Genomic DNA, 12,500 nt, shown 5'->3' on the forward strand with positions numbered 1-12,500 from the left:
GTGGGAGCCCGGCTAGCTCAGTCGGTAGAGCATGAGACTCTTAATCTCAGGGTCGTGGGTTCGAGCCCCACGTTGGGCGAAAACGAGTATTTTTTGCTGGATGATAGCATTGGCTCTCATAATATGGTGATTAATCTTGCATTAGACATGCACTAACTCCTAAAAATTGTATCTCCCTTGGTTACTCATTCATGAGAAATGTATCTCCAAGATTAGGTAGGGCCTGAGTCTAGGTTAACATACAGTGATATCACTCCTATTCAAGTACTAAACATGCCAACCTGAAGTGTAAAACATCCCCTAGGTGTAGTTAAGGCATCAGTTAGGAGTGAACTGAACACTCATGTTATGGGCAATTAGACTTAAAATAAAGTGTGGACAGCAGTAACGTTACTTTTGAAATGTGATGCTGAGTGCGCACACAGGGGAATTAGCTCAAATGGTAGAGCGCTCGCTTAGCATGCGAGAGGTAGCGGGATCGATGCCCGCATTCTCCATTCTAAAATTTGCAAACATTTTACTTTTTAACTTGTAATTGTCATGGTTGTTGCAGAGTAAGAACAGAAAAGTCACAGATGGCTTTCAAATTTGGTGTCATTATAACAACTAAAGTGGTTTAATCAAAAGTGTTTAGGTATTCTATAGCACGTGAGAGGAATTTGATTTCTTATGCAATCTCAAAATGAAAATTTCACACCTTCCATTTTCATTTCGTCTTATTTTACTTGACATTCTTTCCTCTGAAGGATGTATAAAAGTGAAGTTCCTTGCAAAACAAGAGCAGAGGAATATCCAGAAACGGTTTTCCTTAATAAAAAATGATGAGTCTGCATACCATATTTAAGTGGGAGCCCGGCTAGCTCAGTCGGTAGAGCATGAGACTCTTAATCTCAGGGTCGTGGGTTCGAGCCCCACGTTGGGCGAAAACGAGTATTTTTTGCTGGATGATAGCATTGGCTCTCATAATATGGTGATTAATCTTGCATTAGACATGCACTAACTCCTAAAAATTGTATCTCCCTTGGTTACTCATTCATGAGAAATGTATCTCCAAGATTAGGTAGGGCCTGAGTCTAGGTTAACATACAGTGATATCACTCCTATTCAAGTACTAAACATGCCAACCTGAAGTGTAAAACATCCCCTAGGTGTAGTTAAGGCATCAGTTAGGAGTGAACTGAACACTCATGTTATGGGCAATTAGACTTAAAATAAAGTGTGGACAGCAGTAACGTTACTTTTGAAATGTGATGCTGAGTGAGCACACAGGGGAATTAGCTCAAATGGTAGAGTGCTCGCTTAGCATGCGAGAGGTAGCGGGATCGATGCCCGCATTCTCCATTCTAAAATTTGCATACATTTTACTTTTTAACTTGTAATTGCCATGGTTGTTGCAGAGTAAGAACAGAAAAGTCACAGATGGCTTTCAAATTTGGTGTCATTATAACAACTTAAGTGGTTTAATCAAAAGTGTTTAGGTATTCTATAGCACGTGAGAGGAATTTGATTTCTTATGCAATCTCAAAATGAAAATTTCACACCTTCCATTTTCATTTCGTCTTATTTTACTTGACATTCTTTCCTCTGAAGGATGTATAAAAGTGAAGTTCCTTGCAAAACAAGAGCAGAGGAATATCCAGAAACAGTTTTCCTTAATAAAAAATGATGAGTCTGCATACCATATTTAAGTGGGAGCCCGGCTAGCTCAGTCGGTAGAGCATGAGACTCTTAATCTCAGGGTCGTGGGTTCGAGCCCCACGTTGGGCGAAAATGAGTATTTTTTGCTGGATGATAGCATTGGCTCTCATAATATGGTGATTAATCTTGCATTAGACATGCACTAACTCCTAAAAATTGTATCTCCCTTGGTTACTCATTCATGAGAAATGTATCTCCAAGATTAGGTAGGGCCTGAGTCTAGGTTAACATACAGTGATATCACTCCTATTCAAGTACTAAACATGCCAACCTGAAGTGTAAAACATCCCCTAGGTGTAGTTAAGGCATCAGTTAGGAGTGAACTGAACACTCATGTTATGGGCAATTAGACTTAAAATAAAGTGTGGACAGCAGTAACGTTACTTTTGAAATGTGATGCTGAGTGAGCACACAGGGGAATTAGCTCAAATGGTAGAGTGCTCGCTTAGCATGCGAGAGGTAGCGGGATCGATGCCCGCATTCTCCATTCTAAAATTTGCATACATTTTACTTTTTAACTTGTAATTGCCATGGTTGTTGCAGAGTAAGAACAGAAAAGTCACAGATGGCTTTCAAATTTGGTGTCATTATAACAACTAAAGTGGTTTAATCAAAAGTGTTTAGGTATTCTATAGCACGTGAGAGGAATTTGATTTCTTATGCAATCTCAAAATGAAAATTTCACACCTTCCATTTTCATTTCGTCTTATTTTACTTGACATTCTTTCCTCTGAAGGATGTATAAAAGTGAAGTTCCTTGCAAAACAAGAGCAGAGGAATATCCAGAAACGGTTTTCCTTAATAAAAAATGATGAGTCTGCATACCATATTTAAGTGGGAGCCCGGCTAGCTCAGTCGGTAGAGCATGAGACTCTTAATCTCAGGGTCGTGGGTTCGAGCCCCACGTTGGGCGAAAACGAGTATTTTTTGCTGGATGATAGCATTGGCTCTCATAATATGGTGATTAATCTTGCATTAGACATGCACTAACTCCTAAAAATTGTATCTCCCTTGGTTACTCATTCATGAGAAATGTATCTCCAAGATTAGGTAGGGCCTGAGTCTAGGTTAACATACAGTGATATCACTCCTATTCAAGTACTAAACATGCCAACCTGAAGTGTAAAACATCCCCTAGGTGTAGTTAAGGCATCAGTTAGGAGTGAACTGAACACTCATGTTATGGGCAATTAGACTTAAAATAAAGTGTGGACAGCAGTAACGTTACTTTTGAAATGTGATGCTGAGTGCGCACACAGGGGAATTAGCTCAAATGGTAGAGCGCTCGCTTAGCATGCGAGAGGTAGCGGGATCGATGCCCGCATTCTCCATTCTAAAATTTGCAAACATTTTACTTTTTAACTTGTAATTGTCATGGTTGTTGCAGAGTAAGAACAGAAAAGTCACAGATGGCTTTCAAATTTGGTGTCATTATAACAACTAAAGTGGTTTAATCAAAAGTGTTTAGGTATTCTATAGCACGTGAGAGGAATTTGATTTCTTATGCAATCTCAAAATGAAAATTTCACACCTTCCATTTTCATTTCGTCTTATTTTACTTGACATTCTTTCCTCTGAAGGATGTATAAAAGTGAAGTTCCTTGCAAAACAAGAGCAGAGGAATATCCAGAAACGGTTTTCCTTAATAAAAAATGATGAGTCTGCATACCATATTTAAGTGGGAGCCCGGCTAGCTCAGTCGGTAGAGCATGAGACTCTTAATCTCAGGGTCGTGGGTTCGAGCCCCACGTTGGGCGAAAACGAGTATTTTTTGCTGGATGATAGCATTGGCTCTCATAATATGGTGATTAATCTTGCATTAGACATGCACTAACTCCTAAAAATTGTATCTCCCTTGGTTACTCATTCATGAGAAATGTATCTCCAAGATTAGGTAGGGCCTGAGTCTAGGTTAACATACAGTGATATCACTCCTATTCAAGTACTAAACATGCCAACCTGAAGTGTAAAACATCCCCTAGGTGTAGTTAAGGCATCAGTTAGGAGTGAACTGAACACTCATGTTATGGGCAATTAGACTTAAAATAAAGTGTGGACAGCAGTAACGTTACTTTTGAAATGTGATGCTGAGTGAGCACACAGGGGAATTAGCTCAAATGGTAGAGTGCTCGCTTAGCATGCGAGAGGTAGCGGGATCGATGCCCGCATTCTCCATTCTAAAATTTGCATACATTTTACTTTTTAACTTGTAATTGCCATGGTTGTTGCAGAGTAAGAACAGAAAAGTCACAGATGGCTTTCAAATTTGGTGTCATTATAACAACTTAAGTGGTTTAATCAAAAGTGTTTAGGTATTCTATAGCACGTGAGAGGAATTTGATTTCTTATGCAATCTCAAAATGAAAATTTCACACCTTCCATTTTCATTTCGTCTTATTTTACTTGACATTCTTTCCTCTGAAGGATGTATAAAAGTGAAGTTCCTTGCAAAACAAGAGCAGAGGAATATCCAGAAACAGTTTTCCTTAATAAAAAATGATGAGTCTGCATACCATATTTAAGTGGGAGCCCGGCTAGCTCAGTCGGTAGAGCATGAGACTCTTAATCTCAGGGTCGTGGGTTCGAGCCCCACGTTGGGCGAAAATGAGTATTTTTTGCTGGATGATAGCATTGGCTCTCATAATATGGTGATTAATCTTGCATTAGACATGCACTAACTCCTAAAAATTGTATCTCCCTTGGTTACTCATTCATGAGAAATGTATCTCCAAGATTAGGTAGGGCCTGAGTCTAGGTTAACATACAGTGATATCACTCCTATTCAAGTACTAAACATGCCAACCTGAAGTGTAAAACATCCCCTAGGTGTAGTTAAGGCATCAGTTAGGAGTGAACTGAACACTCATGTTATGGGCAATTAGACTTAAAATAAAGTGTGGACAGCAGTAACGTTACTTTTGAAATGTGATGCTGAGTGAGCACACAGGGGAATTAGCACAAATGGTAGAGTGCTCGCTTAGCATGCGAGAGGTAGCGGGATCGATGCCCGCATTCTCCATTCTAAAATTTGCATACATTTTACTTTTTAACTTGTAATTGCCATGGTTGTTGCAGAGTAAGAACAGAAAAGTCACAGATGGCTTTCAAATTTGGTGTCATTATAACAACTAAAGTGGTTTAATCAAAAGTGTTTAGGTATTCTATAGCACGTGAGAGGAATTTGATTTCTTATGCAATCTCAAAATGAACATTTCACACCTTCCATTTTCATTTCGTCTTATTTTACTTGACATTCTTTCCTCTGAAGGATGTATAAAAGTGAAGTTCCTTGCAAAACAAGAGCAGAGGAATATCCAGAAACGGTTTTCCTTAATAAAAAATGATGAGTCTGCATACCATATTTATTTGGGTCCCGGCTAGCTCAGTCGGTAGAGCTATGAGACTCTTAATCTCAGGGTCGTGGGTTCGAGCCCCACGTTGGGCGAAAACGAGTATTTTTTGCTGGATGATAGCATTGGCTCTCATAATATGGTGATTAATCTTGCATTAGACATGCACTAACTCCTAAAAATTGTATCTCCCTTGGTTACTCATTCATGAGAAATGTATCTCCAAGATTAGGTAGGGCCTGAGTCTAGGTTAACATACAGTGATATCACTCCTATTCAAGTACTAAACATGCCAACCTGAAGTGTAAAACATCCCCTAGGTGTAGTTAAGGCATCAGTTAGGAGTGAACTGAACACTCATGTTATGGGCAATTAGACTTAAAATAAAGTGTGGACAGCAGTAACGTTACTTTTGAAATGTGATGCTGAGTGAGCACACAGGGGAATTAGCTCAAATGGTAGAGCGCTCGCTTAGCATGCGAGAGGTAGCGGGATCGATGCCCGCATTCTCCATTCTAAAATTTGCATACATTTTACTTTTTAACTTGTAATTGCCATGGTTGTTGCAGAGTAAGAACAGAAAAGTCACAGATGGCTTTCAAATTTGGTGTCATTATAACAACTAAAGTGGTTTAATCAAAAGTGTTTAGGTATTCTATAGCACGTGAGAGGAATTTGATTTCTTATGCAATCTCAAAATGAAAATTTCACACCTTCCATTTTCATTTCGTCTTATTTTACTTGACATTCTTTCCTCTGAAGGATGTATAAAAGTGAAGTTCCTTGCAAAACAAGAGCAGAGGAATATCCAGAAACAGTTTTCCTTAATAAAAAATGATGAGTCTGCATACCATATTTAAGTGGGAGCCCGGCTAGCTCAGTCGGTAGAGCATGAGACTCTTAATCTCAGGGTCGTGGGTTCGAGCCCCACGTTGGGCGAAAACGAGTATTTTTTGCTGGATGATAGCATTGGCTCTCATAATATGGTGATTAATCTTGCATTAGACATGCACTAACTCCTAAAAATTGTATCTCCCTTGGTTACTCATTCATGAGAAATGTATCTCCAAGATTAGGTAGGGCCTGAGTCTAGGTTAACATACAGTGATATCACTCCTATTCAAGTACTAAACATGCCAACCTGAAGTGTAAAACATCCCCTAGGTGTAGTTAAGGCATCAGTTAGGAGTGAACTGAACACTCATGTTATGGGCAATTAGACTTAAAATAAAGTGTGGACAGCAGTAACGTTACTTTTGAAATGTGATGCTGAGTGAGCACACAGGGGAATTAGCTCAAATGGTAGAGCGCTCGCTTAGCATGCGAGAGGTAGCGGGATCGATGCCCGCATTCTCCATTCTAAAATTTGCATACATTTTACTTTTTAACTTGTAATTGCCATGGTTGTTGCAGAGTAAGAACAGAAAAGTCACAGATGGCTTTCAAATTTGGTGTCATTATAACAACTAAAGTGGTTTAATCAAAAGTGTTTAGGTATTCTATAGCACGTGAGAGGAATTTGATTTCTTATGCAATCTCAAAATGAAAATTTCACACCTTCCATTTTCATTTCGTCTTATTTTACTTGACATTCTTTCCTCTGAAGGATGTATAAAAGTGAAGTTCCTTGCAAAACAAGAGCAGAGGAATATCCAGAAACAGTTTTCCTTAATAAAAAATGATGAGTCTGTATACCATATTTAAGTGGGAGCCCGGCTAGCTCAGTCGGTAGAGCATGAGACTCTTAATCTCAGGGTCGTGGGTTCGAGCCCCACGTTGGGCGAAAACGAGTATTTTTTGCTGGATGATAGCATTGGCTCTCATAATATGGTGATTAATCTTGCATTAGACATTCACTAACTCCTAAAAATTGTATCTCCCTTGGTTACTCATTCATGAGAAATGTATCTCCAAGATTAGGTAGGGCCTGAGTCTAGGTTAACATACAGTGATATCACTCCTATTCAAGTACTAAACATGCCAACCTGAAGTGTAAAACATCCCCTAGGTGTAGTTAAGGCATCAGTTAGGAGTGAACTGAACACTCATGTTATGGGCAATTAGACTTAAAATAAAGTGTGGACAGCAGTAACGTTACTTTTGAAATGTGATGCTGAGTGAGCACACAGGGGAATTAGCTCAAATGGTAGAGCGCTCGCTTAGCATGCGAGAGGTAGCGGGATCGATGCCCGCATTCTCCATTCTAAAATTTGCATACATTTTACTTTTTAACTTGTAATTGCCATGGTTGTTGCAGAGTAAGAACAGAAAAGTCACAGATGGCTTTCAAATTTGGTGTCATTATAACAACTAAAGTGGTTTAATCAAAAGTGTTTAGGTATTCTATAGCACGTGAGAGGAATTTGATTTCTTATGCAATCTCAAAATGAAAATTTCACACCTTCCATTTTCATTTCGTCTTATTTTACTTGACATTCTTTCCTCTGAAGGATGTATAAAAGTGAAGTTCCTTGCAAAACAAGAGCAGAGGAATATCCAGAAACAGTTTTCCTTAATAAAAAATGATGAGTCTGCATACCATATTTAAGTGGGAGCCCGGCTAGCTCAGTCGGTAGAGCATGAGACTCTTAATCTCAGGGTCGTGGGTTCGAGCCCCACGTTGGGCGAAAACGAGTATTTTTTGCTGGATGATAGCATTGGCTCTCATAATATGGTGATTAATCTTGCATTAGACATGCACTAACTCCTAAAAATTGTATCTCCCTTGGTTACTCATTCATGAGAAATGTATCTCCAAGATTAGGTAGGGCCTGAGTCTAGGTTAACATACAGTGATATCACTCCTATTCAAGTACTAAACATGCCAACCTGAAGTGTAAAACATCCCCCAGGTGTAGTTAAGGCATCAGTTAGGAGTGAACTGAACACTCATGTTATGGGCAATTAGACTTAAAATAAAGTGTAGACAGCAGTAACGTTACTTTTGAAATGTGATGCTAAGTGAGCACACAGGGGAATTAGCTCAAATGGTAGAGTGCTCGCTTAGCATGCGAGAGGTAGCGGGATCGATGCCCGCATTCTCCATTCTAAAATTTGCATACATTTTACTTTTTAACTTGTAATTGCCATGGTTGTTGCAGAGTAAGAACAGAAAAGTCACAGATGGCTTTCAAATTTGGTGTCATTATAACAACTAAAGTGGTTTAATCAAAAGTGTTTAGGTATTCTATAGCACGTGAGAGGAATTTGATTTCTTATGCAATCTCAAAATGAACATTTCACACCTTCCATTTTCATTTCGTCTTATTTTACTTGACATTCTTTCCTCTGAAGGATGTATAAAAGTGAAGTTCCTTGCAAAACAAGAGCAGAGGAATATCCAGAAACGGTTTTCCTTAATAAAAAATGATGAGTCTGCATACCATATTTATTTGGGTCCCGGCTAGCTCAGTCGGTAGAGCTATGAGACTCTTAATCTCAGGGTCGTGGGTTCGAGCCCCACGTTGGGCGAAAACGAGTATGTTTTGCTGGATGATAGCATTGGCTCTCATAATATGGTGATTAATCTTGCATTAGACATGCACTAACTCCTAAAAATTGTATCTCCCTTGGTTACTCATTCATGAGAAATGTATCTCCAAGATTAGGTAGGGCCTGAGTCTAGGTTAACATACAGTGATATCACTCCTATTCAAGTACTAAACATGCCAACCTGAAGTGTAAAACATCCCCTAGGTGTAGTTAAGGCATCAGTTAGGAGTGAACTGAACACTCATGTTATGGGCAATTAGACTTAAAATAAAGTGTGGACAGCAGTAACGTTACTTTTGAAATGTGATGCTGAGTGAGCACACAGGGGAATTAGCTCAAATGGTAGAGCGCTCGCTTAGCATGCGAGAGGTAGCGGGATCGATGCCCGCATTCTCCATTCTAAAATTTGCATACATTTTACTTTTTAACTTGTAATTGCCATGGTTGTTGCAGAGTAAGAACAGAAAAGTCACAGATGGCTTTCAAATTTGGTGTCATTATAACAACTAAAGTGGTTTAATCAAAAGTGTTTAGGTATTCTATAGCACGTGAGAGGAATTTGATTTCTTATGCAATCTCAAAATGAAAATTTCACACCTTCCATTTTCATTTCGTCTTATTTTACTTGACATTCTTTCCTCTGAAGGATGAATAAAAGTGAAGTTCCTTGCAAAACAAGAGCAGAGGAATATCCAGAAACAGTTTTCCTTAATAAAAAATGATGAGTCTGCATACCATATTTAAGTGGGAGCCCGGCTAGCTCAGTCGGTAGAGCATGAGACTCTTAATCTCAGGGTCGTGGGTTCGAGCCCCACGTTGGGCGAAAACGAGTATTTTTTGCTGGATGATAGCATTGGCTCTCATAATATGGTGATTAATCTTGCATTAGACATGCACTAACTCCTAAAAATTGTATCTCCCTTGGTTACTCATTCATGAGAAATGTATCTCCAAGATTAGGTAGGGCCTGAGTCTAGGTTAACATACAGTGATATCACTCCTATTCAAGTACTAAACATGCCAACCTGAAGTGTAAAACATCCCCTAGGTGTAGTTAAGGCATCAGTTAGGAGTGAACTGAACACTCATGTTATGGGCAATTAGACTTAAAATAAAGTGTGGACAGCAGTAACGTTACTTTTGAAATGTGATGCTGAGTGAGCACACAGGGGAATTAGCTCAAATGGTAGAGCGCTCGCTTAGCATGCGAGAGGTAGCGGGATCGATGCCCGCATTCTCCATTCTAAAATTTGCATACATTTTACTTTTTAACTTGTAATTGCCATGGTTGTTGCAGAGTAAGAACAGAAAAGTCACAGATGGCTTTCAAATTTGGTGTCATTATAACAACTAAAGTGGTTTAATCAAAAGTGTTTAGGTATTCTATAGCACGTGAGAGGAATTTGATTTCTTATGCAATCTCAAAATGAAAATTTCACACCTTCCATTTTCATTTCGTCTTATTTTACTTGACATTCTTTCCTCTGAAGGATGTATAAAAGTGAAGTTCCTTGCAAAACAAGAGCAGAGGAATATCCAGAAACAGTTTTCCTTAATAAAAAATGATGAGTCTGCATACCATATTTAAGTGGGAGCCCGGCTAGCTCAGTCGGTAGAGCATGAGACTCTTAATCTCAGGGTCGTGGGTTCGAGCCCCACGTTGGGCGAAAACGAGTATTTTTTGCTGGATGATAGCATTGGCTCTCATAATATGGTGATTAATCTTGCATTAGACATTCACTAACTCCTAAAAATTGTATCTCCCTTGGTTACTCATTCATGAGAAATGTATCTCCAAGATTAGGTAGGGCCTGAGTCTAGGTTAACATACAGTGATATCACTCCTATTCAAGTACTAAACATGCCAACCTGAAGTGTAAAACATCCCCTAGGTGTAGTTAAGGCATCAGTTAGGAGTGAACTGAACACTCATGTTATGGGCAATTAGACTTAAAATAAAGTGTGGACAGCAGTAACGTTACTTTTGAAATGTGATGCTGAGTGAGCACACAGGGGAATTAGCTCAAATGGTAGAGCGCTCGCTTAGCATGCGAGAGGTAGTGGGATCGATGCCCGCATTCTCCATTCTAAAATTTGCATACATTTTACTTTTTAACTTGTAATTGCCATGGTTGTTGCAGAGTAAGAACAGAAAAGTCACAGATGGCTTTCAAATTTGGTGTCATTATAACAACTAAAGTGGTTTAATCAAAAGTGTTTAGGTATTCTATAGCACGTGAGAGGAATTTGATTTCTTATGCAATCTCAAAATGAAAATTTCACACCTTCCATTTTCATTTCGTCTTATTTTACTTGACATTCTTTCCTCTGAAGGATGTATAAAAGTGAAGTTCCTTGCAAAACAAGAGCAGAGGAATATCCAGAAACAGTTTTCCTTAATAAAAAATGATGAGTCTGCATACCATATTTAAGTGGGAGCCCGGCTAGCTCAGTCGGTAGAGCATGAGACTCTTAATCTCAGGGTCGTGGGTTCGAGCCCCACGTTGGGCGAAAACGAGTATTTTTTGCTGGATGATAGCATTGGCTCTCATAATATGGTGATTAATCTTGCATTAGACATGCACTAACTCCTAAAAATTGTATCTCCCTTGGTTACTCATTCATGAGAAATGTATCTCCAAGATTAGGTAGGGCCTGAGTCTAGGTTAACATACAGTGATATCACTCCTATTCAAGTACTAAACATGCCAACCTGAAGTGTAAAACATCCCCTAGGTGTAGTTAAGGCATCAGTTAGGAGTGAACTGAACACTCATGTTATGGGCAATTAGACTTAAAATAAAGTGTGGACAGCAGTAACGTTACTTTTGAAATGTGATGCTGAGTGAGCACACAGGGGAATTAGCTCAAATGGTAGAGTGCTCGCTTAGCATGCGAGAGGTAGCGGGATCGATGCCTGCATTCTCCATTCTAAAATTTGCATACATTTTACTTTTTAACTTGTAATTGCCATGGTTGTTGCAGAGTAAGAACAGAAAAGTCACAGATGGCTTTCAAATTTGGTGTCATTATAACAACTTAAGTGGTTTAATCAAAAGTGTTTAGGTATTCTATAGCACGTGAGAGGAATTTGATTTCTTATGCAATCTCAAAATGAAAATTTCACACCTTCCATTTTCATTTCGTCTTATTTTACTTGACATTCTTTCCTCTGAAGGATGTATAAAAGTGAAGTTCCTTGCAAAACAAGAGCAGAGGAATATCCAGAAACAGTTTTCCTTAATAAAAAATGATGAGTCTGCATACCATCTTTAAGTGGGAGCCCGGCTAGCTCAGTCGGTAGAGCATGAGACTCTTAATCTCAGGGTCGTGGGTTCGAGCCCCACGTTGGGCGAAAACAAGTATTTTTTGCTGGATGATAGCATTGGCTCTCATAATATGGTGATTAATCTTGCATTAGACATGCACTAACTCCTAAAAATTGTATCTCCCTTGGTTACTCATTCATGAGAAATGTATCTCCAAGATTAGGTAGGGCCTGAGTCTAGGTTAACATACAGTGATATCACTCCTATTCAAGTACTAAACATGCCAACCTGAAGTGTAAAACATCCCCTAGGTGTAGTTAAGGCATCAGTTAGGAGTGAACTGAACACTCATGTTATGGGCAATTAGACTTAAAATAAAGTGTGGACAGCAGTAACGTTACTTTTGAAATGTGATGCTGAGTGAGCACACAGGGGAATTAGCTCAAATGGTAGAGTGCTCGCTTAGCATGCGAGAGGTAGCGGGATCGATGCCCGCATTCTCCATTCTAAAATTTGCATACATTTTACTTTTTAACTTGTAATTGCCATGGTTGTTGCAGAGTAAGAACAGAAAAGTCACAGATGGCTTTCAAATTTGGTGTCATTATAACAACTTAAGTGGTTTAATCAAAAGTGTTTAGGTATTCTATAGCACGTGAGAGGAATTTGATTTCTTATGCAATCTCAAAAT

The 12,500-nt window shown here is 39.0% G+C and overlaps 20 non-coding genes across 20 annotated transcripts; all 20 read left to right on the forward strand.

Annotated features, from left to right (window-relative positions):
* The first annotated feature begins 6 nt into the window (after positions 1-6).
* Positions 7-79, forward strand: TRNAK-CUU (transfer RNA lysine (anticodon CUU)). The gene has a single exon. It is a non-coding gene; the product is annotated as a tRNA-Lys (tRNA).
* Positions 80-424: 345 nt separating this feature from the next.
* TRNAA-AGC (transfer RNA alanine (anticodon AGC)) lies at positions 425-497 on the forward strand. Its single transcript has one exon. It is a non-coding gene; the product is annotated as a tRNA-Ala (tRNA).
* Positions 498-850: 353 nt separating this feature from the next.
* TRNAK-CUU (transfer RNA lysine (anticodon CUU)) lies at positions 851-923 on the forward strand. The gene has a single exon. It is a non-coding gene; the product is annotated as a tRNA-Lys (tRNA).
* Positions 924-1,694: 771 nt separating this feature from the next.
* Positions 1,695-1,767, forward strand: TRNAK-CUU (transfer RNA lysine (anticodon CUU)). The gene has a single exon. It is a non-coding gene; the product is annotated as a tRNA-Lys (tRNA).
* A 771-nt stretch (positions 1,768-2,538) lies between these two features.
* TRNAK-CUU (transfer RNA lysine (anticodon CUU)) lies at positions 2,539-2,611 on the forward strand. The gene has a single exon. It is a non-coding gene; the product is annotated as a tRNA-Lys (tRNA).
* A 345-nt stretch (positions 2,612-2,956) lies between these two features.
* TRNAA-AGC (transfer RNA alanine (anticodon AGC)) lies at positions 2,957-3,029 on the forward strand. Its single transcript has one exon. It is a non-coding gene; the product is annotated as a tRNA-Ala (tRNA).
* Positions 3,030-3,382: 353 nt separating this feature from the next.
* On the forward strand, positions 3,383-3,455 carry TRNAK-CUU (transfer RNA lysine (anticodon CUU)). The gene has a single exon. It is a non-coding gene; the product is annotated as a tRNA-Lys (tRNA).
* A 771-nt stretch (positions 3,456-4,226) lies between these two features.
* On the forward strand, positions 4,227-4,299 carry TRNAK-CUU (transfer RNA lysine (anticodon CUU)). The gene has a single exon. It is a non-coding gene; the product is annotated as a tRNA-Lys (tRNA).
* Positions 4,300-5,488: 1,189 nt separating this feature from the next.
* TRNAA-AGC (transfer RNA alanine (anticodon AGC)) lies at positions 5,489-5,561 on the forward strand. The gene has a single exon. It is a non-coding gene; the product is annotated as a tRNA-Ala (tRNA).
* A 353-nt stretch (positions 5,562-5,914) lies between these two features.
* Positions 5,915-5,987, forward strand: TRNAK-CUU (transfer RNA lysine (anticodon CUU)). The gene has a single exon. It is a non-coding gene; the product is annotated as a tRNA-Lys (tRNA).
* Positions 5,988-6,332: 345 nt separating this feature from the next.
* TRNAA-AGC (transfer RNA alanine (anticodon AGC)) lies at positions 6,333-6,405 on the forward strand. The gene has a single exon. It is a non-coding gene; the product is annotated as a tRNA-Ala (tRNA).
* Positions 6,406-6,758: 353 nt separating this feature from the next.
* On the forward strand, positions 6,759-6,831 carry TRNAK-CUU (transfer RNA lysine (anticodon CUU)). The gene has a single exon. It is a non-coding gene; the product is annotated as a tRNA-Lys (tRNA).
* A 345-nt stretch (positions 6,832-7,176) lies between these two features.
* Positions 7,177-7,249, forward strand: TRNAA-AGC (transfer RNA alanine (anticodon AGC)). Its single transcript has one exon. It is a non-coding gene; the product is annotated as a tRNA-Ala (tRNA).
* Positions 7,250-7,602: 353 nt separating this feature from the next.
* Positions 7,603-7,675, forward strand: TRNAK-CUU (transfer RNA lysine (anticodon CUU)). Its single transcript has one exon. It is a non-coding gene; the product is annotated as a tRNA-Lys (tRNA).
* A 1,189-nt stretch (positions 7,676-8,864) lies between these two features.
* Positions 8,865-8,937, forward strand: TRNAA-AGC (transfer RNA alanine (anticodon AGC)). The gene has a single exon. It is a non-coding gene; the product is annotated as a tRNA-Ala (tRNA).
* A 353-nt stretch (positions 8,938-9,290) lies between these two features.
* Positions 9,291-9,363, forward strand: TRNAK-CUU (transfer RNA lysine (anticodon CUU)). Its single transcript has one exon. It is a non-coding gene; the product is annotated as a tRNA-Lys (tRNA).
* Positions 9,364-9,708: 345 nt separating this feature from the next.
* On the forward strand, positions 9,709-9,781 carry TRNAA-AGC (transfer RNA alanine (anticodon AGC)). Its single transcript has one exon. It is a non-coding gene; the product is annotated as a tRNA-Ala (tRNA).
* A 353-nt stretch (positions 9,782-10,134) lies between these two features.
* TRNAK-CUU (transfer RNA lysine (anticodon CUU)) lies at positions 10,135-10,207 on the forward strand. The gene has a single exon. It is a non-coding gene; the product is annotated as a tRNA-Lys (tRNA).
* A 771-nt stretch (positions 10,208-10,978) lies between these two features.
* TRNAK-CUU (transfer RNA lysine (anticodon CUU)) lies at positions 10,979-11,051 on the forward strand. The gene has a single exon. It is a non-coding gene; the product is annotated as a tRNA-Lys (tRNA).
* Positions 11,052-11,822: 771 nt separating this feature from the next.
* TRNAK-CUU (transfer RNA lysine (anticodon CUU)) lies at positions 11,823-11,895 on the forward strand. Its single transcript has one exon. It is a non-coding gene; the product is annotated as a tRNA-Lys (tRNA).
* Positions 11,896-12,500: the final 605 nt, after the last annotated feature.

Source organism: Triturus cristatus, chromosome 4_1 (assembly GCF_964204655.1).
Source record: "Triturus cristatus chromosome 4_1, aTriCri1.1, whole genome shotgun sequence".
In the NCBI taxonomy this organism is placed as follows: domain Eukaryota; kingdom Metazoa; phylum Chordata; class Amphibia; order Caudata; family Salamandridae; genus Triturus; species Triturus cristatus.